Source organism: Diceros bicornis, chromosome 1, assembly GCF_020826845.1.
Source record: "Diceros bicornis minor isolate mBicDic1 chromosome 1, mDicBic1.mat.cur, whole genome shotgun sequence".
In the NCBI taxonomy this organism is placed as follows: Eukaryota; Metazoa; Chordata; class Mammalia; order Perissodactyla; family Rhinocerotidae; genus Diceros; species Diceros bicornis.
This window is the reverse complement of record NC_080740.1, coordinates 43,318,605-43,345,721: the sequence shown is the minus strand read 5'-3', so window position 1 is coordinate 43,345,721 and position 27,117 is coordinate 43,318,605.

Below are 27,117 nucleotides of genomic sequence, written 5' to 3'. Positions count from 1 at the left end.
TTCAAATTCCCTGTTTCATAATATGATTGTTTTTTCTTTAAACGGTATAGATTCTATGTAGTATTTCAATCTTATTTTCCAAGCAGCAACTGAAAATGTAGTATGTGATATAAGTGATTTTTGACTAAGATCATAGGGAAGAGAAGTTAATCTAAGGTTCTCATAAAGATGGTGATCTATTTCTCTATATTTCTTAAATATAAGTAAGAATTCATTTCATAGACTGCCATGTTTCCTCTAAATATTTCCCTAAATTCAATTGATTATTCTCTGGTCAATCCTGCTAGTTCTATTGTATCCTTTTATAAGGTAGTTTGGAATAGCTGACTAATATTCTATTACCAGGAGTAGATTTTCCTGCCTGCTTAAACTATTTTGGACATAGTTGTAGCTAAACACAGTACTTTCTAATTTTTCCATCGGTGAAGACCTTTGTTCAATTTACTCAGCTTTAGCACAACATAAAGAAAATTTATAGGCACAACATTGGTTAATTTTATATTCAATGAAGTGGCTATTTGAAGGATAAAGAATAATTGAAGACTTTGATTTAGATTGCATTAAGCTCTCATAAATCAATAATAAAAGAAAAATTTATTTACTTTTCACTCACTTAATTAAATATGTTCATGTTCAAGAGAGAAGAATTACACAATTAGGGGAATACCTCACATCTCAAGAAATATAATAAAAATGAGATTGCAGTTATAAATCCTTAATCAGTGGATCTTAATGTTGGTGACAGGACATTGGGAACAAGCTAATTGGCAATGTAAGAAAGACCTAAGGTAGGAGGGAGATTTTCAAATCAATAGAGTAAACAACTGGCTGACATTGGATAGATAAGAGAAACTTGTTTCTATATAACTATCTGAAAGCTGTATTTCCCCTTTGACCTCAGTCTGGGAAAGACTGAATCTATGATGTGAAGTGGTGAGTAGGGGATGAATCCAGGGATTTCAGGCTTTCAGTTTGGGGCTTTGCCATAGTCCTAAATCATCCCTATGGTCTCAATTCATTCTTCCCTCCTTTCTCCTCAAACCATCTGTAAAGGCAATAAAAATACCTGTCATTTTAGCATTTTGAGGCAAAGGCTTAGGAAGAAGGTGGAATTCTTTTCAAGATTTTTTTTAAAAGAAAGTACCCTAATGGCCTGGGCCTGTTTGGCTATGAAAGTTGAGCCCCTCCCCCCTCCCCCCCTTTAGGGAAGCCTAAAAGGGTTCCCCACCCTGTGATGTAATTACTCTCTATTAGCCACAACACCTTCAATAGTCTTCTATCTTGAGTTGATAGTACTTTTGCAAGTGAAAAAAAAAGAATATTTTTTGCAGCTGCTATGTTGCCCAGCGCCAGGGACACCATTTACTCCTAGATGCGCTCCAGAAGACTTCATTCACACAGGCTACAAAGTGAGTGAACACCCTAGCTTTGTGCAGAAATGGAGCCCTCAGTGCTGTCCAGAGTGGGGTGAGGGAATGTGGAAGAGGGTAGGCTGCCACATAGGCACAGGAATTAAGAGAAAGAGATAAACCGGAAAACAAATCCTCCTGGGAAATCTGTGAAATATGGGGAGGGGCACTGAGATTGGGGTAGTGATCCCGTTTATTTGGATATTAAAGAAAATGGTCGCTTCAGAAGGCTGGAAACTTGGGGATAACCCTAGGGCAGACATTTAAAATGTGCATCCACAAATACACATCCTCCTGCATTCCCTGTCAAAATGGATCACATCTGTGATCCTCAGGGAGCCTGAGCCTGATGTAGAAGGAAGAGACTCAGCCTGTGTGAGTATTGGGAGGGAAATGAAGAGGCTGTCCAGGAAGAGTCACTAATGAATCTCATTTTCCTTAAGTTCTTCCCTTTCATTCATCTCAGCATGTTTCAAAAGCTAAAGAGTTCGTTCTCCTACCCAAGAACACAAGTACAAGAACTGAACACTGTACAGAGTTAATTCAAATATGTGTATAAGGAATTTTAGTTAAATATTTACACTCTTGGGAAAAGATTGAGAAATTAGGTGAAAAAATCAGTTTAAGATATTTGGGTTTAGGTTTTATAAAGGCAAGCGCTTTTTTCTTTCTTTCCAGCATAATTTTTCAAAAAAGAGTTTAGTTTTTTGTTTCATACATATAAAAATGCCCAAATCCAGAAACCATAAGAAAATCAGAAAGAAAAATCATTGAACAATAAACGTGATGAACTTGATGTCAAGCTAAAATGAAACATTTTGACCCCCTTTGCCCTGTGGGGAGCCCCTCCCTATTTGAGTAAAAGAGAACAAGTCTTTTTTATTTTAGCTTAAAAGATTGAAATTAAGGTCCTCTAAGCGAATGTGTATCTGACTTCAAATATTTTGCATATAAAACAGCCAAGTTAGAGAAAGGCTGGTTCAGCTGCAAGGACCATGTGACACCTACAAAGCAGGCAGTTCAGAGGGGGACGTTTCTCATGTGAGCCAAACGAGAAGCAGCTGGGGTGCCAGCATGCCTCCTCACCCCAGACACTCCCAAACTGGAAACTGAAGTGCCAGCTTTATGTGTATGCCGCGAGAGCTTATCTTTAAATAGTCTTTCTGTTAAAATCATCTTTCATATATTAATAGGAACACCCCCCTCTGACTCCCAGCGCTAAAACACACACTCTCAAAGGAATAGGGGAGAATCCTTATTCTTTTGTGCTTTAATGACTAGGTGCCAGGACGTGAATAGATCACCATGAAGAAGGATAAATCCACAAACTGTGAAAATCCAAATCTGCCATATTGGGTAAGAAACTAGGCAGCTCAAAAACAAATGCCTTTGCCAACAGGCACATGAAAAGATGTTCAACATCACTGATCATTAGGGAAATGCAAATCAAAACTACAATGAGATATCACCTTATACCTACTAGAATGGCTATAATTACCAGGACAAAAAACAACTAATGTTGGAGAGGATGTGGAGAAAAACGAACGCTCATACACTCTTGGTGGGAATGCAAACTGGTGCAGCCACTATGGAAAACAGTATGGAGATTTCTCAAAAAACTAAAAATCGAAATGCCATATGACCCAGCTATACCACTGCTGGATATTTATCCAAAGAACTTGAAAATACTAATTTGAAAAGATATATGCATCTCTATGCTCATTGCAGCATTATTCACAATAGCCAAGACATGGAAGCAATCCAAGTGCCCATCGACTGATGAATGGATAAAGAAGATGTGATATATATACACAATGGAATGCCATAAAAAAGACAAAATCGTCCCATTCGCAACAATATGGATGGAACTTGAGAGTATTATGTTAAGTGGGATAAGCCAGTCAGAGAAAGACAAACATGGTATTATTTCACTCATAGGTGAAAGATAAATAAATACATGATGGACAAAGGAACAGATTAGTGGTTACCAGAGGGGTAGGGGGTTGGGGGGTGAGCATAAGGGGTAAAGGGGCACATATATATGGTGACTGACAAATAATAAAGTACAACTGAAATTTCACAATGTTATATACTACTATGACACCAACAAAAAAAATGCCTTTGAAACAGGCAAACATCTGATGAAAGGATTTTACCTCAAGCCAAAATACCTGGATAATTACTTCAGGAGCTTGTCCCCAAAAGTACCAGGATATAAATCAAAGACCAAGCCTGCTTTAAGCATAAGGAAAGCTTGCAAGTCCAAGAAAATGGGAAGACATGGTCACATTTGATGCTAACTATTAATATTGTCTGTGACAGCACTGATGTATCAGCTGGTTGCCAGCCTTCAATGCTGTAGTTTGAATGGAAGGCAGCGCAGGGACAGAGAACTTGGGGTCAGGTGCTCCAGGTACAGTTCCAATAAGGAGCGCATTTTCATCCCGTTTGCTCTTGCCCAGTAGTAGTAACATTGCAGCATCATGTGACAACCAATTGTCCTTGAGCTTCCTAAAATGCTACATTTGGCCTGGCTACCCTCTCCAAGGGAGGACTTTTGCATATGTATGTAGCCAGAGTCTTAATCTATGTGAGTTAGGGTAGGTAGACTCAAAGAACAGCTTGGGGACTTTGCCACTTTCTTTCTTTCTTTTTTTTTTTTTTTGTGAGGAAGATCAGCCCTGAGCTAGCATCCATGCCAATCTTCCTCTTTTTGCCGAGAAAGACTGGCCCTGGGCTAACATCTGTGCCCATCTTCCTCCACTTTATATGGGACAGCGCCACAGCATGGCCTGAACAAGTGGTGCATCAGTGCACGCCTGGGATCCGAACCAGGGCTGCCAACAGCGGAGCACGCGCACTTAACTAATACGCCATGGGGCCGGCCCCGACTTTGCCACTTTCAATGAGTACAACCCACAGAAAAAAATTTGCAGTTATTCATGACAGAAGTAGAGACATATTGTTGTCTACTCTCAGGCCCCAGTCACAATCACCACATGGCCAGACCTATTGCACTGCATTTTCCTACATATCAGAAAAGAATAGCCACTGAGAGACCACTCCTCTTAGGGGAGTGAGGATGGTGCGATGTGACCATTGTGGGAGATACTCTAGGCTTGGGGCATGCCCCACAAGTCTCGTGAGACCTCAGGGACTGCTCAGCACAGCAGAGGTAAGAATTACCCACTCTGGGCATACCTAAATGTTCAAGACCAGCCCAGACCCTCAGTGGACCTCTTGCCACTTTTCAAGGTGATTGTGATCCTGTACACAGTGAAAGTCACTCTGCGATTTGCAGATATATGCCTCAGATGGGGAAGGATATAATGGGTTGTGTGGTACCACCGCAGATACATGCTCATTCAGAGACTGTTCTTTGCTACACATAACAGGGCATTCATATTCTGCTTGACCTTCCAAACTACCCTAGTCCTGACATTACCTCAGTGATGGACGGCCTGGGTTATGAGCCTACCTGACAAAAACACATTTTGCAAAGCCAAATATTTTCATCAAAATAAATATGCTTGCCAAAAACTACAAACCCACAGTTCCAATCTGTTAACACTTGTCAAAGATAAAGATACAGAACAATCAGTTTTCTTGGATTCTTTAGTTTCCGGTGTTACCTTTACTATTGTTTTTAATTACCTTTCAATTCCTACTTGGACACCAAGGTAATCACAGATTTTAAGAGAAAACCTAAGTGTCAGGATAAAGAGTTACCAATCTGGTCCCCGAGAGCAATTGTCAGCCATCTTGGTGTGGAGTGATTTTTCTGAGGTGGAACGTTTCATAATTTGGAACCAACGTTTTAAAACTTTGCACCCAATAATACTCAAACAGCTATGCATTCTTTAAAATTATTGTAACTACAGCTTCAAAGAAGCACAGGCTTCATGTGTTTCTACATTGAGTATTATCTATGGAAGAAAATTCTGGTCTAATATTCATGACGTAATGTATATCAGAGGCCAGTTTATTCAGGTGAGTGAACTAGACCTTAACATGAAGAAGAAAACTCATGCTGGATATTTTTGCATGGTATCTGGTGTTTGACATTACCGCATCAGCTTATAAAACTATTGTTTTCTTTGAGGATTCTTCATCTCAGGACTGATTATAAAAAAATGTACAGCCATTTTTTATTTTGAGCAGTAGGAGTTTAGACATTTTGTTTATAAGGTTAACATGAAATCTGCTCATCAGAGTTGAGGGTAAGCTCCGTGGGGCAATGTAGTAATTAAACTTCCCTGTGAAGTTGTAGGTTCTCAGATGGCATGTGTCCCAAGAAGTTCAGTCCTGCAATCTTGTGATTACAAGAGTTTGCTTTATGATCACCAAAAGAGTAGGTTTGTGTGTGTGCGTGTGTGTGTGTGTGTAAGCAAATGACTCTTAAGCCTCCTATCTACATGGCTGTTTGAAATACAGCTCATCAGGCTAAATTGAAAACACTCTTTGTTGACCTGAATCTGTTTCTTTTTTTGAAATGTGCTGATTGCAACAGGTCTGTTATATGAAGTCACAACATCTCTACAGAATTAGAAAGCAGGAGGAGCAGGAGGGCTGTAAAGGGTCTTTGTGTTCACATTTCAAGACTTTACATATATGTCGTTTTTATTGTCACCCATTAGTCAAATGAGAAGTGGGGCATAATAAAGGCCAACCACTTTAATGTTTAAAAATTTTTCAAGATCAAAACCTGGGTTTTAAAAATCATCTGCAGAAATTGATAACTCAATTGTGTTTGGGACTTGATCAACACTCACAGTCAAACTGAACATTGCTTTATAATTGTAGGGCTCATTAAATTTGGTTTAGCTACTTTTTACTAAGATGAAAATCACTTTCTAGCTATTGGAAGTGGTTCTTAAAATTTCAAAGAAATTTAAGATCAGTTTTCCAATAGTTCATATGTAACATGATCACCTTCCTTTATTTACTCCTCCTCTCCTGATTCCAACACACATAGACACACAGACACACACAGACACACACCGGGGGTGTCTAGATTCTGGAGGAACAGGGAAAGAGAGAGTTTAAATTTGTGAGCAGACACTTTGCCTGATATTAAGACTCTACTAAGAGTCTAATATGAAAGTGTATGGATGAGCATCAGAAAGTCTGCCCCAAATTAATTAATATGCCAATGAAAAAAATCACAGCATCTCTCTTAAACTCTTTAGAGAATTAATGGTAGATAACATATGCACTTAAATTATTTACCAGCCTGAGCTTCACCAGGCACAAACAGCCACAAATTGAAAGAAATTTACATCTGATATATCCTGTCACTGATTTGGGTAAAGACCTACTCTCTAGGATGATGACTATTAATTTCTCTGATTTTTTAGACACCACCAGGAAATCCGAAACTTCTCTAGTACTTAAATGCTTCCATCCTTAAACCCTAATCCCACTCCCCACACACACTCCCAGAATTCATGCTTGTAAATGATTTCCTATCTGACTGCTATCTTTTGTGTCAACTTTCTTATTCTATGTTCACTGTCAATAAAAATACATATTTATTTAGGTACTTTAGATATTTGTGGTTCCTTAATTTCTATAAAGTTTATTTTATAAATAAGGAAATAGACACCAATAAGAAATTTACTGAATGGCTGAAGAAACTTGTTTACAAAGTAGCCACTGACCTGCCCCAGGGAATCCAAGTGAGCCTGACTGTGAGCAGTGTCAGAGACGGAATAAAGGCTGTCCCATTAGCAGCCTAGATGGCCTCAGACTTCCCTGGCAAATCCAGATGGCCTCTGCTCCCACTCTGTTCTAAACCTGCTCTATCTCAATCTGTTTAATCCTAGCTTCCTTAAAAATTCCACTAGACACCATTCTCTCCATAAAGCCTCTGCCAGTTTCCCTGGATTAAAAAGACTCACTTCCTCTGAACGCTGGCTGTCCTTGGTTTATCTGGACTGTATCTTAGTGTTTTTAAGACTTTCTGTTTTATACTGTTGATATTTCTGTATGTGTGTTACTTTGAAATCTACTTGAGAACAGAGCATTATTTACCTCTCTGCTTTACATCAATGCCCAGCAAAATTTTATGTGCATATTATGTCCTCAGTAAATGTTAGTTGAATAAATGAATACAAAATTAAATAAATTAATGGATAAACAGAATATACGAATGGCATGTTATCTATGGTGTCCAGGTCCATACACAACAGGGCGAAGAGTAAAGAAGGTCCTATGTCCTCAGTGTCCAATCCTAGGCATCAATTTCTAGGTTGTACTTTTACAATTATTTCTCTTTGCATGGAAATGATGAGATTTTTACTTCGCATTATAGAATCACTCCAATTAGCAAACAAACCACATTAACTATCTTAAAGTTAATAAATATGCCATCATCACAGAATAAAACTCATTAATAAACCTGAGCAGAGGAGGACAGAAGAACACTGCTTAAACCCATAATTTGAGGAGCATGTTTTGTGGATTCATTAAGATATTCTGTGTTGACAATCATGTCATCTGCAAATAAGAACAGTTTTATTTATTCCATTCCAACATATATGTGCTTAATTTCTTTTCCTTCCTTCCTTCTTTCCTTCCTCTCTTCCTTCCTTTCTTCCTTCTTTCCTTCCTTCCTTTGTCTTATTCCAGTGGCTAGAACTTCCAGTACTATGTTGAATAAGAATGGTGAAAGTGGATATCCTTGCCTTGAGTCTTTTTCATTATGATATTAGCTATAGGTGCTTTGTAGATGCATTTTATCAAGTTGAAGTTCCTCCTCTATTCCTACTTTGCTGAGGGTTTTTATTATGATTGTGTATTGGATTTTGTCAAATGCTCTTTCTGTGTCAATTGTGTGATCATACTACCTTTCTTCTTTAGCCTGTTGGTATGGTGGATTACATTCATTGATTTTCAAATGTTGAACCAGCCTTGCATGCCTGGAATAAATCCCACTTTGTCATGGTATATAATTATTTTTATGCATTGTTGGGTTTGATATACTAATATTTTGTTGAGGATTTTTGCATCGAAGTTCTTGAGAGATATCGGCCTGTAGTTTTCTTTTTCGGTATTGTCTTTGTTTGATTTTGATATCAGGGTAGTATTAGCCTCATAAAATCAGCTGGGAAATGTTCCCTCCTCTTCTATTTTCTGAGACATTGTGTGAAATTAGTGTTAATTACTTAGATGTTTGGTAGACTTCTCCAGTGAAATCATCTGTGCTTAGAGATTTCTTTTTCAGGAGCTTTTTAATTACTAACTCAATTTAGTGTTTGTAGGACTATTCAGGTTGCCTATTTCATCTTGGCTGAGTTTTAGTAGCTTGTGATTTTCAAGTCCATTTCTTCTAAGTTGTCAAATTTATGAGCATAAAGTTGTTTGTAGTATTCCTTTATCTTTTTGATGTCTGCAGGATCTGTATTGATAGCCCCTGTTTTATTCCTGATATTGTTGGTTTGTGTCTTCTCTCTCTTTTTATCTTTGTCAGTCTTGTTAGAGGTTTATCTATTTTATTGATTTTTTTTGAAGAACCAGCTTTTTGTTCCATTGATTTTCTCTATTGTTTTCCTGTTTTCAATTTCACTGATTAATGCTCTTATCTTTATTATTTTCTTCCTTCTGCCTGGTGGTGTCAAAAGTTTATTTTTCTGTGTTTATATTTTTCATATTAAAAGCTAGTGATTTCTAAATTGACATGATAGCCAGTCTATAAATATGATTTTAACTGTGTTAAACACTGAATAATCCTTAAATTGCTAATAATATTTAGTATTTAACTGTTCATGGTGACAAAAAGTTTAGGTAGAAAACAGGAAAATCAGTTAATTGGCAAGTAATAAGTTCAAGTCCTACTTAAGTTTTCATTTGAAGAGATTCTGGGTATTTACAAATATTCTCTCTCAATCTAAAAAGTCTCTCTCAGTCTAAATTTGAGGAAAATTTGCAACATAACTCTAAATCACTGAGCACAGATATGTTGAGAGCTAAGAAGTTTCTATGAAAGGTCTTTCTTCCAAGGAAGGACAGGGAAACTGCAGAGTAGAAAATAAACTGGAGAGAAATGAATTACCCACACAGGAAAGAAGGGATATTTTAGCTGAAATATAGCTGGAAAATTTAGGTAGAGTTCTTACATGAGAGAGGAGAGAAGGCCGAAATGTCTGAGTCAGAGAAAGATCGCTCCCTGAAGAGAAGTGAGCTGCCAAAAAGAGCAGAGGTTTGCAACTGAGCTAAGTAGAGAATAAATGTAGAGAGGAAAGAAGAACTTTCTTTAAAAAACACTTATAAGTTTTGAAAGAAGTGAAGGGCAAGATTAGAAGCAAAAATACTAGTTAATTAATCTTTAGGAGCTTATGAATTTAACTCCCAGTCCCTGCCCTCCTAAAGCTTGCAATCTAATCAATTGATTCTGTTTTATTGGATTACTTTAAAGTATATCACACCTAAAATAGATGTTCATATATTAATTTACATTTTAATTGCTTAAGAGACAAAGTGTTTTTAAAATTACAACTTTTAAATTTATGTGAATCTCTGAAGTTTAGCCAGTGTGTCTGCCATAACAATTAGTCCTATTGAGCCACAGTGTGTTGGGTTTTCTATACACTACAAAACTGATAAGAAGCTACGTACTGGGCCGGCCCAGTGGTGTAGCAGTTAAGTTCGCGCATTCCACTTTGGCGGCCTGGGGTTGGCCAGTTTAGATTCTGGGTGTGGACCTACTCACTGATCATCAAGCCATGCTGAGGTGGTGTCCCACATAGAAGAGCTACAACTCTACAACTATGATACACAACTATGCACTGGGGCTTTGTGGAGAAAAAAGAAAAAGAGGAAGATTGGCAATAGATGTTAGCGCAGGGCCAAACGTCCTCAAAAAAAAAAAAAAAAAAAAGGAAAAAGAAGCTATGTGCTCATTGTTTACGTCTGCAAGAACAATCAATAGGTAATTCTATTTCATTTTTAAAGTTAGCTCTGGACATTAGTTTCTCCCAAGTCTCTGAAGAAGCCCTATCTCTATTTTGCTTTCTCTTTCTCCTTTGTCTCCCTAAATGTAAACCTTCATCAGTGCTTTGTCCTCAGGCCTTTCCTCTTCTAGTTTTAAGTTCTATGACATCTCAGTCTGGAATGTCTGTCTCCCCACCTCCACCCAAAAAAATATGTGTCGAACTCTCATGTTTACTTTTAAATCCAACTCAGAAGTCACCTCCTCTGGAAAGTCATCCCTAACTACTCTTTCCCTCCAGGGCTCTTTCCGTTCCTGTATATATTGCTTGTGCTAACACCTACCACAGTGCACTGTGTACTGCATTTCACACTTGCCTTCCTAACTAGACTTGATGGCAGAGATTGAGTCTTATGACTCTCCTGTTCCAACTTCCTAGCACAGGGAAAGTGCTTGGTAATAAATGCTGTTCAATGAATGAATACATATAGAAGCTAGCAATGGCTATTTAATAATTATTTATTCAAATAGTTTTAACACATCCACAAAAATACTCAGCATATTCAGAGTAGACTTCTTCTGAAGTAATAAAAAGGTAGTTTAAAAGATATTTTGAATAATTCATTTCCTTGACATAGAATCAGTGCTAATCAATAAAGCTTAACTTTATGAAAGAATAAAACCTTAAGCGAGAAATGATGCCTTTTGCCTTAAATTTTTTTTTTTTTTTTTTTGTGAGGAGATCAGCCCTGTGCTAACATCTGCCAATCCTCCTCCTTTTTTTTTTTTGCTGAGGAAGACTGGCCCTGGGCTAACATCCATGCCCATCTTCCTCCACTTTATATGGGATGCTGCCGCAGCATGGCTTGCCACGCAGTGCTTCAGCTCGCGCCCGGGATCTGAACGGGCGAACCCCAGGCCGCCACAGCAGAGCGCGTGCACTTAATCGCTTGCACCACTGGGCTGGCCCCGATTGCCTTAAAAAAATTAATATCTACAAGAGAATGAGAAGACAAGTCACAGACTGGGAGAAAATATTTACAAAAGACTTATATAAAGCACTGTTATCCAAAAATGTAGAAAGAACTCTTAAAACTCAAAAATGATGAAAAAAAACCCAACCGACTAAAAAATGGGCAAAAGACCTTAGCAAACACCTCACCAAAGAAGATGTACAGATGGCAAATAAGCATATGAAAAGATGTTCAACATAATATATCATTAGAGAACTGCAAATTAAAATAATAATGAGATACCACTACACACCTATTTAGAATGGTCAAAATCTAGTAGAATACTGACAACACTAAACACTAGCAAGGATGTGGAACAGTAGGAACTCTTATCCATTGCTGGTGGAAATGCAAGATGCTATAGGCACTTTGGAAGACAGTTTGATAGTTTCTTACACATCTAAACATACTTTTGCCGTATGATCCAGCCATCGCACTCCTTGGTATTTACTCAAAGAAGCTGAAAACTTATGTCTCCACATAGGTGTTTATAGCAGCTTTATTCATAATTGCCAAAACTTGGAAGCAACCAAGATTTCCTTCACTTCTTGAATGGATAAATAAACTGTGATATATTCAGACAATAAAATGTTATTCAGGGCTATAAAGAAATGAGCTATTAAGCCATGAAAAGACATGGAGGAACCAAAGTGAAAGAAGTCAATCTGAAAAGTCTACATACTGTATAGATTCCAACTATATGACATTCTGGAAAAGACAACACTATGGAGACAGTAAAAAGATCAGTGGTTGCCAGGGGTTAGGTGGAAGAGAGGATGAACAGGCAGAGCACCGAGGATTTTTAGGGCAGTGAAACTATTGTGTATGATATTATAATAGTGGATACATGCCATTATACATTTGTCAAAACCCATGGAACTTACAACAACAATCATGAACCCTAATGTAAACTATGGACTTTGGGTGATAAAGACGCATCAATGTACGTTCATTGATTATAACAAATGTACCACTCTGGTGGGGGATCTTATAGTGGGCAAGGTCATGCACAGGGTGGGGGTGCGGAGGAGGGAAGGGAGGAGTATATGGGAACTCTTTGTACTTTCTGCTGAATTTTGCTGTGAAGCTAAAACTGCTCTAAAATAAAGTTTGTTAGGAAAAAAAGAATATCTGTTCTACATTTTTTGAGTGTAAGTAACTGACATAAAGAAGACAACACCATTGCATATCACAGCGTAGGGTCTTGCTACTCAAAGAATGTCTGTGGATAAGATGCAAGCACAGCACCTGGGAGCTTGTTAGGCATGTGGAAGCCCAGGTGTCACCCCGGACCTACTGAATCACAGTCAGTTTTAACAAGTTCCCCAGGTCATTTGTATGCACATCAGAGTTTGAGAAGCACTGGTGTAGAAGACCAAGAATGAATTAGGAGCAAGAGGAACCAGGTTCTTTTCTTAACCTCATCCACTCACAAGCTGTTTAGCATTGGGCAATACATTGAACCTGCAGGTTTCTAGTCTATAAATCAAGAGGGTGGGCCTGAGTCCGAGGTTCTCACAGTGTGGTCCCTGGACCAGCAGCATCAGCATCACCTGTGCTTGTTGCAAATGCAAATTCTGCTGAATCGTAAACTCTGGGGGTGAGCCCACCATCTGTCGTATAACAAGCCCTCCAGGTATTTCTGATGGGAGTTGAATTTGAGGACCACTGGATGATCTTGAAAGTCCTCTTCAATGTGAACATTCTATGATCATTTGGAAAAATTTAAATGTCATAAGATCTTGTTTATGTATATATATTTTAACTTGAAACTGAATACTTACACACTTTAAGCAGTTAACTAGCAACCTTTTCATTTTCAGATAGTGACTTTACTCATTTAGAAATATTTCTTATATTGCTATAAATTTCTATTGATTTTTTCAAGTAACAAAAGCAGATTCCTTGGACTCTGATACAAAGTGAACGATTGATTTGAAGACATCCTTAGACAAAGAAACTCTGAGCTTGCTGCCCACTAAGAGATGAAGATTTTAATCTGATATAATGGCTTTATTTTTCCTTCTGTAGTTAGCAAACCACATATTTTTAGTGCCAGGATGGCTGGCTAGGGTAGTTTTCATTATCATAATTCCCACTAAACGCTAAGTATGTTTCTTTCATCCAGTAAGAAAATCTGAAAAAAAGCCGACAATGTAAACTTTAATTTGGGTTAATCACAGACAAGAATGCCATGATCACATACTAAATTGTGACTCGTGAAACAGCTAATAGGATTCAGTAAGGAAACATGAAGGCGATAACTTCTTGTCTGGTTTGAGCAGGATGAGAGAATTTGGCTTCATTTGAAATTCTGTCAAGAACAACACAGACAAGCACTATTTTTAACTCCTACTTTTGTCCTAAGAGTATTCACAGTGTAACAATCAAACAGCTAGCATTTTGGAAGAGGGAAAAGTGGGGACATATTCCAATAGGTCAGTTTTCATTATCAGACAGTTGTTAATATTATTGTGTGTCGGGGGGAATCTACATTCCAGGAGTGTGGATACATGGGCCCATGTCTGCATTCACTCCATGAGCACAGTACCCACCAACAGAGCTCCAAGGGGCCTTCTTTCCTGGAGTGTGACTGTGAACTATTTCCTACATATAATAAAACAGTAGTGGGGAGATGATGCATTTGTGTACTTTAGGCTTAATTTACCTTAACCGTTTCATTTCCAATATGTAAGCCCTGGTAACCCATCACAATGAGATCAGTTGCTGGCTCTGACATCTTCTATCTAAACCTCTAGATTGTAGCCATAGCGCTGTCATTTTTTTTTCCCCTAAATATATCCATTCTTTTGGTCTTTTGAGCCTTGATGAATAGAGCAGTTTCACCAACCTTTCTGGCCAGATCTTAAAGGAAGAGCCTCCATTTTAATGAGATAAAATTGACTTTTTGCCTGTTATTTTGCAGAAAACAATTCACTGGTTTTAAGCATAAGTGAAACAGAAGCCTTAAAAACAGGAGGTTCTGAAGACGGCCTAAATCTGGCCTAAATGTGTTGCTGATGGCAAGAAATCAGTAGGATTTTGATTTCCTATAAGGGGTTTACCTCTCCAACCACTCTACCTTCCCAAAGGGAATGATGTGTTTGCATTACAAAGGGTCAGCTTGGGTCAAGGGTGAGGTGTGTGGTGGGGCAAAGGATGTGACACCGAGGACAGCTGTTGAAATAGGCTCTGTGGAGAATATGCTCAGAGAGACATCCATCGCAAAAGAATTCATCTCCTCAAATAGAAGAGAAGGTAGGATAAAAAGAGCGTTGAGGGAGAGGGAATGGAGAAGATGGAGGAAGAAATGGAGACAAGAAGGAAGAAAACGAGATGAGGAGGAGAAGGAGAGCTGAGAAAAGAGAAATAGAGAGTGAGAGACCAGAAATGAGGATCTGACGGAGAGCCCCAGATGAAGAAGAAGCAGAGGTGGGAAATGGTAAAGGGAGAGGCAGGTGGGAGTGTGTTTATTTTGGGAGGATCTTCATGGGTGTGGTCCTGGCGATTTTGTCCAATGAGGTCATGAGAATCAAGTGGTGGACAGCCTACAGAAGCTTCTCCCCAGCATGTGTCTCGAAAATGCATCACTGGCATGGATGAAATTAGTGGAGAGCCAGGGCTGTTCTCCCGAGATACGTTGTTTTCCTAGAGCAGGGAAAGCCACGAGGTACAATTTCTCTGCTGCAGTCATTGGAAACCAGTAAGCACAGTCAGAGGGAGGATTCTGCTATGGGATTGAAACATCCCAATTAGTCGAGAAAAATGCCTCAGCCACTATAAATTGTTTTCCCCATTACTCTTCCTATATTGGAGTTTCAGTCACTACACGATGTCTTAATGCACATCAAGGGCTTTCCCTTGTTGAGGATTTACACCATCCCTCTCTTGTGACATGAAGATATCTGTCACTGCCTTACTCACAACTTCATGTTTTCTATGTGATAAATGATAAATGTACTGCATTTTTCTAATATTTATTTTTAGGACATAGGCCTAGAGGGAAATTTTGGGAAAGAAGTTCAAATATTTTCTTAGTTTTACCTATAGTGTAATAAAATTGAATTTATTTCTGTTCAACCTGACTGTAAAATGTACATTATGCATTTATTAATTTCTTTGTTGTGTTTGGGCTATGGATAAGTCTACCAAAGACAATGGAGTTTGTCATTTGTATATTTTATGATATCAAATTTCTTTTCGCAACTATTTTATATCTGTTTACCCCAAGACAAAGTCTTGTATTGTAATAAGCTGAAGATTACCTCATGTAATAAGGATTCTATAAATAAAAATATACCTTATTAGTCTTTCTTTTTTTTAATGCTTTACAAACTCTAAGCTAATATCACTGATTACTTTTTAATAACTGTAATATTCTACTATATTTTAACTTGTTTTCAGATTGTTCTCCTGAAATGCTAGAAAATAAATGACTCCCAATAAAACATCAGTTAAATAAATCTGCAGAAGCCTTTGTATGCTTTTTGTTAGAAGTAACTCCTGCATAGCCAATTTGGAATGTGTTCAACACAAGTGTGAATCATCGATATGTAATCCTTGAGAATATGTTGAAAGTATTTGCAGAAGAGCAAGTACCTTAAAATGATCCTATAGCATCTGGTTCACACCTGGGAAAGTAAATTTTATAGTTTAGATCTATTATAATTTTAGAACGCTAACATGAATAGTCTTTGGATTTTATATTTTCTTATTTCAGACTATTTGTACTACTAAAATTAATTTGACTGTTTTGAGCCTTTTTGTGCACAGCAAATACTGAAGTAAAAGTTGCAGAGGAGAATTGATTAATTACACTGTGGCGTTCTCTCAGATACTAGCCAGAGTTAGCGGTGCGTGAATATGTAAGTCTTTGTGTTATTGTGGTGCTCACAAATTTGGATCTTCACAAATCTCCACTCTCTTTACTGTATAAAGTTTTTAGCTTAAGAGCATGAACTCACCTATACTCAAGATTTGTATGTAAAACCTATTTATACAGAGAAGTAACATATCAAGTGCTTTCTAAATAATGCAAAAATGTTACTGAAGGTCAGCATAGTATGAATTTTTCGTTGTTTGGTATTGTCATGGTTTCTGAATGTGATTCTAATTCATTCCTTCATAATATCAATTATGCTACATAGGAAGGCATTCAGCAGGCTTTTTTTTTTTTTGCATTCTCCTTTTGGCCCATCATTTCTTAAGTTTTGTGCATGTGATAATTTTGTTAAAAGGTGAGAAATGTCTATAAAACAGTTAATTTTTTTCCAGCTGATATCAAACTTATGTATCCAAATTTCACATTGCTTTATTAACGCAGCCCCTCCTCTTCATCTCTCCTTTCTAAACCCTCTACTTATATATGTTCTGTCTACTCAGTTCCCTCATTTGGGTTGCTCATGTGAACTCATAAACAAGTCTACACACGTATGTTGTCTACATACACATACTAAGTATTTTGCAACTAATTTTAGTTGTTTTCTTCTTTTCTGGTCATTTTTTTCTTGACAGTTTTGGCCCTGATTCTACCACTTGACGTCTGACATCAAAATAGGTGAAGTCATGAAGGAGGCTGAGATTGGGTTCAATATTCTCCTTTGTTTCTTTGTCATCTCTCCTATCTTTCCCTCCTCTCGCTTAATCAGAACCCTCGTGCTATGCCTCAGGGCTCTCTCTTCTTGGCTATGTCCTCCCTACACATGTACATCCTCTGGGCAGCAACTCCTACTGCTGAACCTTCCATAGTCCTGTAGTCCATCAAAATGCATCTATTTTGTGTCATGGGGCCTTGCTCGTTGATCGATGACAAGAGCAGTAATGAATTAAGCATAAAACTACCCGCTGTCCTTGTGAAAGTGAGGTAATGCACTTACCTTTGCAGAGAGCATACTTTTTTTGTTTTGTTTTGTTTTTTAATTTTTTGCTTATTGCAGTAACATTGGTTTATAACATTGTATAAATTTCAGGTGTACATCATTATACTTCTATTTCTGCATGGATTACATCATGTTCATCACCCAAATACTAATTACAACCCATCGCCACACACATACGGTTTTCCCCAGCTGTGTGTCTCTTTCTTATCTTCTAGGACTCACCTCATGTGTCACCTCCTCAGAAAGCCTTTCCCTGACCTCCTTCCTCTAGCTGTTCTCTATTCCATCACTGTTTATTTCCTTCACAGCATTTAAACATTTGTATTCAAAGTATTTAATATTTACTGAAAAGTACATACATCATAACTGTACAGCTTGATAGCTTTCTATACAGTGACCTCCTTAGATCCAGAAGTAGAATATTGCCAGCATCCAAGAGACCTACCTCATGCCCCCTTTGGGTCAATCTTCCTCTTCCACCCCAAGGGTAGCCACAATCCTAACATCTGCACCATAGATTAGTCTGTGTGTTTTTTAACTTTGTGAAGTAGAATGTGCTTTTTTATCTCACTTCTTTCCTGCAATGTAATATTTATGAGATTCATGCATGCTGTTGCATATGGTTGTAGTTCATTCACTTTCACGGCTGACCATCATTTCATTGTATAACTATCCACTATATATTTATCATGTTACCACTGAGGGACAATTTGGGACTATTAAACTAATACTGCTATAAACATTTTTGTCCCTTCTGCTGGATATATACCACGAGTTAAATTACTGAGTCATTGAATAAGAATTTTTCACGTTTAATATACACTGCAAATAAGTTTTCCAAAATGGTTGTACCAATTTACATTTGCAGCACCAAAGTACGAGAGGTCCACATCTATACCAACACTTGATATTGATAATCATTTAAAAAAATTAGCCATTTTGGTGAATGTGTTGTTATATCTCATTGAGGTCTTGACTTGCATTTCCACAATGACTAATAAGATTTAGCACATGTTCATGTTTGTTGGACATTTGGATATTCTCTTTTATGAAGTGCCTGCTCAAATTTCTTGCCCATTTTTCTATTGTGTAATCTGTCATTTTTTTACTGATTTGTGGGCGCTCTCTATATATTCTGGATATGAATCCTTGCAAGATATACATATTGAAAATGTCTTCTGCTACATTCTGGCTTAATTTTTCATTCTGTTAATGATGCCTTTGGATAAGCAGAAATTCTTAATTTTGATGTAGTCCAATTTGTAAATATTTTTCATTATGGTTAGTGCTTCTATGTTCTATTTTAAAAATATCTTTTCATCTCTCAAGGTCAGAAAGATATGTTCCCATGCTATCTTCTAGGAGCATTGATGCTTTACCTTTCACATTTAGATCTGCAATCCATGTGGAATTGATGTTTGGGTATGACGTGAGGCAAAAATCAAATTTCATTTATTTCCATATATAGATATCCAATTGACCCATTATCATTTATTGAAAAGAGTGCCCTCCCCACCTCTGGGTAGGACCATTTTTGTCATAAATCAAATGTCCTTTGGGTGTGAGCCTTTTTCTGAATTTTCTACAATGTTCCCTTGATTTGGTTCTCTTTTTCCGAATGCCATATTGTTTTAATAACTGTAGATTTATGATATGTCTTGATATTCACTAGTGTAAATCTTCCAACTTTGTTCTTTTACAAGCTTGTCATGGCTATTTTCGGCCTTTGGCATTTCCATATACATTTTAGACTTAGCTCCTTTATTTACACACACACACACACACACACACACAGCTGAATTTTTTATTGAAAATGCAAAACCCGACAAGAGCATAATGATAAAGCAAAAACAATGTCTTTCATGAGCACATATTAAAAAATCTGAAATAAAATTTGGCAAACCACTACATCCAGCAAACTTCTACTTAAAAATGTGGTCTCTGACTGACTCACATACTTGAGCAATCTACCTAATATTTCTGTTCCTGTATTCTGTATTTTGCAGTCTTCACTTATTGTTTTGTGAGGTTCAGATGAAACAATGTGTATAAAGCACTTGTAAGAGTGGCACCAAGGGAGCCAGTAAAAGCTGGGTATTATTGTTATTCCTCTATCACATCACTTCTTCATTTAGTCTCCTACTACATGTCATGATTTATATGTCTATTTCTCTGTCTAAATTATAGGCTCTATGGCCGGACCATCCTTGGCTATGCTTTAGCAAGTGTCATATATCACAGACACTAAAATGCTAAATTATGGGTGCTTAGTCACTTGAGATTCAACCCTGATGATTGGTACAATGTAGCCTGTCACCCCAAAACATCAGCTCTTGTGACTAAATTGTTCAGGGTCAGGGAACATCTTGATCACGTTTCTTGTCCTATGTCCTCAAAATAAAGGTGATTGCACTTGGCTGTTGTGAAGGTTGCTTGTCTGTGCCACTGCCCATGTCAGAAGCAAATGCTCCTCTGAAGTAAGGGTAAGATTTGATGAGCACAGTTGTGCTTAGGGAAGAGAAAAGACAGTGACTAGCTGTCAAATTCTCTGTTTTATATAGTATGAATGCAAGAGATTTTTGCATACCAATCATTTCTTTGTAGTGCCAAGAGTCTCTTTTCTTGCTTCTCTTTGTGTTATGATTTCTGGATCTGGAGGTATGGTATTCACAAGGGTTGTCTATGGTGGTTGAAATATTAGATAATTTATATATATGGGTCTAGATATAACATGCATGGAATATGTTACTAATTCTTTACATTGGTAATGAAAGAGATACGTAATGCTAGAAACGTAAATGGTTTTATTTTTATTAAAATATTTAGTGACAGTTCATTGTTTTCAAAATTTAAACATTTTTGGCTTTACTTAAAGAATCTTGATTTTAAAAGTTAATTTATATGAATCCCTCTTAATCTCCTCCAAAAAATAGAAAAAAAGGGAACACTTACAAACTCATTTTTTTGGTGCTGATTACCTTGATACCAAAGTCAGACAAGACACCATAAGAAAAGAAAACTACAGGCCAATATCCCTAATGAACATAGATGCAAATATCTTCAATAGAATACCAGCAAACTGAATTCAACAGCACATTAAAAAGATTGTATACCATAAGCAAGTGGGATTTACCTCTGGGATGCAAGGAGAGTTCAATATACACAAATTAATCAATGTGATACACCACATCAACAGAGTGAAAAATAAAAACCACATGATCAATTAATAGATACATAAAAAGCATTTGACAAACATTCAATATCCATTCATGACAAAAAGTCTCAATAAAATAGGTATAGAAGGAACTTACTTCACCACCATAAAGGCCATATATGAAAAGCCCACAGCTAACATCACAATCAATGAGGAAACACTGAAAGGTTTTCCTCTGAGACTTGGTACAAGGCAAGGAAGCCCACTCTCACCACTTCTATTCAACACAGAACTGGAAGTCCTAGCCAGAGCTATTAGACAAGAAAAGGAAATAAAGGCTATCCAAATTAGACAGGAAAAAGTAAAATTATCTCTATTTGCAGATGATGCGATCATATATAAAGAAAACCCTAAAGACTCAGTAGAAAGATTGTTAGAACTAATAAACAGATTTAGTAAATATGCAGGATACAAAATCAACATATAAAAATCAGTGACATTTCTATACACTAACAACAAACTATTGGAAAAGGAAATTAAGAGAACAATCCCATTTACAACAGCAACAAAAAGAACAAAACACTTAGGAATAAACTTAACCAAAGAAATGATAGACTAGTACACTAAAAAGTTAAAAACATTGATGAAAGAAATTAAAGAAAACATATATAAATGGAAAGACATCATGTGTTTGTAGACTAGAAGAATTAATATTGTTAAAATATCCATGCTACCGAAAGGAATCTACAGATTTGATATGACACTCTTTACAGAAATAGAAAAAAAAATCCTAAAATTCTTATGAAACTGCAAAAGTCTCCAAACAGCCAAAGAAATCTTGAGCAAGAACAAAGCTGTAGGCATCACATTCTCTGATGTCAAAATACATTAGAAAACTACAGTAATCAAAACAGCATGGTACTGGCATAAAAACAGTCATATAGACTATGGAAGAGAATAGAGGGCCCGGAAGTAAATCCATATGTTTACAGTCAATTGATCTTTGAGAGGGTGCTAAGAACACACTATGAAGAAAGGATAATCTCTTCAATAAATGGTCTTGGGAAAACTGGATGTCCACATGTAGAAGAATGAAATTGGATCCTTATCTCATGCCATATACAAGAATCAACTCAAAATGGATTAAAGACTTAAATGTAAGATCTAAAACAGTAAAGCAACTAAAAGAAAACAGGGAAAAAGTTTCTCGATGTTGGTCTTGGCAACAATTTTTCTGATCCTGATACCAAAAGCATGGGCAACAAAAGCAAAAAAAGACAAAAGAGGTTGCAAGAAACTAAGAAGCTTTTGCACAGCCAAGGAAACAATCAACGAAATGAAAAGGCATCCTATGAAATGGAAGAAAATATTTGCAAACCATATATCTGATAAAGGGTTAATATCTAAAATATATAAGGAACCCACACAGCTCAGTAGCAAAAAAACAAATAACCTGATGAAGAAAATGGGCAAAGGACCTGAATAGGTATTTCTCAAAAGAAGATATACAAATGGTCAACAGGTACTCTTCCATCTGTGCTCTTGACAGGGCTTGGAAAATGTGAAGTGGGTCTCTTCTTGAAATCAAAGACCATTTCTCATTCCCCCCCCTAACCATATATGAATGCCAAACACAAAATTCTGCACATGATAGGTACCCTCTCTCCCTAAAATGTTTAATTGACAAGTGTATCCTTGTTGAGTGACCTTAGGATGGGCTATCAGGTATTTTCAAGATAGTAAGCCTTTTGACACCTCTAAATCACACTTTTAGATGTAGTGATGTTTAGGCACTATCTACTCCAGCCCTGAGTAAGGTCCCTGAATGCTCAGACACTGCCAAGGAATGTACTTCTTCCTTCTAACCACTTCCTTCCCCAATAGGTCAGCCACTCCCTCAGAACCCATCTCTCGGGGCTATCAGATTAAACTAAGCAGGAAAACTGGTAGAGAGGTTAATACAATTGGATCCAAAACTTGGAATGGTTTAAATTCAGGGGTTTCGTTGCTAGTTTTAGTCCCAGGGTAGGATATTCAAAAAGTAGACTATGCCTCTGTTTAAATAATCTTCCTTAATGATGAAGTAAGGCAAAATAAATTAGTTTTAAAATGTTCTGGAGACGGGCAAACATTTTTTTTAACTTTTTGGTTTGTGTGTATACCCACTCAGACTGGGTATAGATGAACATAGCCACATGAAGTTGCCAGTTTAGGAAAAAAGAAGACCTATACAATTTTGGGTTTATTACAAAATGTGAAAAATATGATACAGACCACCCACTGAGTTGCTCTGAATTAGCTTAACCAATTTTTGGTTAACCATTGTGGCACTTCTCTCTCTATAATTCTTTTCCTGTCTCTTCCCCACCAACCCCATCCCTCACACAGAATAAAAGTTTTAATATAAGAATAATAATAAATCTGATGGTAAATATCTTAATTTGTTTTATGCTTTAGCCCAAATTCTTTATTTATGTTTAACATATTATTGCCATGCGGGCACATGATACAGCATTCATTTTGAAATTATAATCCTTATTTAGTGAAACTCTTTTATACACATGGCTCTATATATGATATTTTCTTTTCTGAAGTAATTGGAAAGACTCTCTGCAGGACTTCAACTCGCAGAATGTCTCTAGTTGGGGGGTTTAATGGTCTTTCTGCTTTCCAGCACAGCACCTTGTATGAAGCGAGATGTGCTTTAGAAGCCAACAAATAAGAACAATAATTGTCCATGTTTATCAACTCAAACTCTTTCAGTCTTGTCTTCATCATGCATTTTGCCACTTAAGGCAAAGTCAAGGACTTGCAGTTTGCTTATATTTATCTATTGCCTGCCAAATGATCCTCTGCTCAAAAACTCCCCAACCCCCCACAAACCAGGGTAAGAAAAGTTTAAGTTATTCTTATTTGATGACTTTATTTGGTTCTTTCATATTTCTGGGGCTTACTTTTCATCCATAAAATTAAAAATAGAAGTGAAACTCATCTTTGTTTTTATAATTAAACCCTCATTTCATTAAATTGGATTTCACTGGCAGGACTTAAAGGCATAACCTTCCACTTATTATCACTCTGCCTTGTAATTCCTGCCGTCATTACTTCTGTAGCGGATGATTGCGGTTTGTGCGTTTTTGTTGTTGTTTTTTAAATATATGTCCCTTACTGTTATTTGGAAAGCGGCCATTGTTAACATGGAGGTTCTTCCAGTTTACGTTGGCCAGATTCTCTAGAATAAATGACTATGCAAAACACATTTGAATCTTATTTGTTTTCTTCCATAGCTTGAGTTTTGTACCCAAAGATCAATGAACTTAAAACATAATTTTCTCATTATACATTTAAATATTAGTCACATGTATATGCAAGACTCTTTTTTCTGTCTATATACAATGCTAGAGGCATCAAACTCCACAACTCCAGTAGGGTCTCCAGTCAGCAAGTTGTCTGAGGTCTAGAGAAGGAAGTGTGAGGGGAAGTGCCAAGCCACAGGACAGCACTGTGGGGGTCTCTGTTCCTATCATCATGATGGCAAGGCTAAAGGCTAAACCTGCATGTTAAGATTTTGGCTGCCTGCGCCAATGGTCAACCCAACATCCATTATCAAACAAGTGTCATGATTTTATAGTAAAAAGAAGTCATTTACTATGTCGATGCCTTTAAAAAGATTTTTGGTTACCAAAGTTGTATGTCTCTGGGAAAAATAAACATAGGTTGTGGCAATATTTTTCTTCATCAAGAAGCTTTGTTGTTATAAATGCTTATATTACTATATCATTCTTTGTTCTTAGCAAGTGCCAATAACTTTCACCGAGGCATAGCCAAAGGAGTAAGGCCCTGAAAAATACCTCGCCAGTGGGCCTCAATAGGAGCCCAGGGAGCCCACAGGTAGTTGTAGGTGCTCAGTATAGTCTGAAAGTCCATTTAAGCTCCCAAAAGATAAGGCAACCTATGTATGCAGTCAGGATAGCAGCAAGGGCCAAGAGAGAGAGCACCATGGCCCACCCAGCAGGGAGGCCATATTCAAAAACAGGCAGAAACTCAAGGGCAAGTGGGATGCTTATACATGAGGAAAAATTATAGCCGAGCTACCACGTTGGAATTGCCTGCTAGAGTCTCCAAAAGCAAGTTTGGCTTCTGGAACAAGCTGGAAAAAAGCACACAAACCAGTGGAGGCATGGAAAGGAATGTTTCTGTTTTACAGACACACACACACACACACACAAACACACACACACTCATCTTGAACAAAGCTGACTCCCACCCTTGATCTTGATTCTCAGGTTGCGTCCATCTCAGCAGAGCCAAGGGGGACTGGCAAAGGGCTGGGAGTTGGAGAAGGTATGTAAAGTTTAAAAATATAAACATCATTAAAAATCTTTAAAAATGTTTGTAACCCAACGTGAATTCACATGCAGCCACAAAAATTGGCCTCTGACAGGATAAATGGCTTGGGCCTTCAGTCATTATTGGTGTTGAAAACCAGGACCCGGCTGTGTCTGCTGCCCAAGTTCACATGGATCCACAGAGAGGAGGAGGAGCCACCATTTGGCACAAGGGAGAATCTAATACTTTTTCTCTAAGAGAAGTTCTTTGCGCCTTGCCCCTTCTGTCTTACAAATCCTACTGGTTGGCAGCAATAGAGTAAAAACCTATGGCTTTTAAGTTTGCTCTTGACAGAGCGCACTGTTGAAATCTCAAACAATAAAGGGTTTTCCACAATCCCAGTGTAATTCAAATTTAAACAGAGTATTCTTTGGTTCCAGAGCAAGAGAAATAGCATTTAAGATGGCAACAAAGCATTTTTTTCCTTATGGAATTAATGTAAAAACAGATTTTGAATTTTATATTAGAGAGTGGGGGAATCAAAGTATTTACCTTTTTTTAAGAGGAGGTAACATGGAATTGAATTTTATTGATTTTTAAAAATGTAGCCCTAAATAGAAAAATAGTAGCCTATACAAACAAACCTGGAATAGTTCAAAGTATATTTTAATATATGTCTGATTTTAATAAAAAGTCTGCAGAATATGGCTGGCTTAATTTTTACTTAACAGATAGGAAAATGTTATCCAAATCCTTCCTTTTCAGAGGATGGCCTGCAGACTTCTAGCATTAACATCACCTGGGAGCTTGTGAGAAGTGAAGAATCTTGGGCCCAACGTGGCCATACTGGATCAGAATCTGCATTTTAACAAATCCCTAGGTGAATCCTGTGTCCATGAAAGTTTCTGAGGCACTGATCCAGATTAACCATTCACCGAAGGCAGTATCAAGTAGGCTCTGGAAAGCCACCCTTCCCTCCAGCACTAGCATATAAACTTGCAAGCAAAGTAAAAATTATGTTTACTATGCAAATATAACTTCAAAATGAGTCCCCTAATACTCCTTCACACATTCTGGAACCACCACTTATTTCTTTGCTTCTACACTTCTTTCTATGAAATACTTCCTAGGGTAAACACCTTCACTTTTTGCACAGATTCTTTTGCCTGTGACTTTGGAAGCTTGAATAATGGCTATGGTAAGATAACAGAAGGAAGTAATACTGAAAGGTTTATAAGGAAGAAAAATAAATAAGTGAAAGACAAGGCAGAAATAAAAAGAGCAAAAATAGCATGAACCAGAGAGACAAACATCTATACATTTTATTTTATTTATATTGAAAATAGATTTATTATCTATCTAAATATACAAATGAGGCATGCTAATAGTTTTTGCTAATTAAAAAATGGTATATTCTTAGATAATACACAAAAGTAGGAAGAAAAAAGTATGTCCAGAAACATCATCATGAAGGGATAAACTTCTTTTGTTCTTTTAGTGGCCCAGCATCCACTTACCTTTCTCCAGAGAACTATCGGTTTTCCTTTAGGGAGACTCCTCCTTTCTCCACCTGCCCTAACCAACTCTCAGGCCCGCTATAGGTATTATCCTATATTACCCATGGAAATGGTGGATATATGGTGGAACATGGAACCCAGCACACAGGCCTAAGGCAATCAGAAATTTACATTCTCTAGATCACAGTGTTAATTTGGGTATGGGCACATGTGCCAAGTTAAGCTAACCAGGCCCAATGAACCCAGAGCTTCCAATTGAGTAATCAGGAAAAGACTCTCTCTTTCATGCTAGTGCTGAAATGGAGAGGAGGAGAGGCAAAAACTGTGGCAGCCATCTTGTCACCATGAGGGGAGATACTGTTCTGAAAATAAAGCGTCACAGAGAAAACAGGGCAGAAACTTGGAAAGAGAGAGAAAAACTGTCTCTTCCTGATGACCTTGTTTGAAGCCCTGAAAGAGATGTGCCTGAAAGCAAATCAAAACTCTACACTTTTCAGCTGTCTGATCCCAAAAATTCCCTTTTTGCTTAAATCAGTTTGGACTGAGTTTCTGTCACTTATATTCAAGGGACATATAACTGATATATAATTATTAAAGTTTATATTTACATGTGTACATCTACATAAATGGAGCTTATTATATATAATTTCATACTCAATTTATTCTTTATCTATTATTTTTACCCTGCTTTTCTCAACAAAAAAATATATCACGAGCATCTTTCTGGGCAAAATATGTATTGTTATTTTATTAGATATATGATGTTCTATAATTTGTACCATAATTTATTGAATCAGTTTCATACTGAGGGACATTGATAGATTGTTTAAATACATTTAAAAAATCCACATATGTATAAATTAATTTAACCTATACAGTAATCTCCT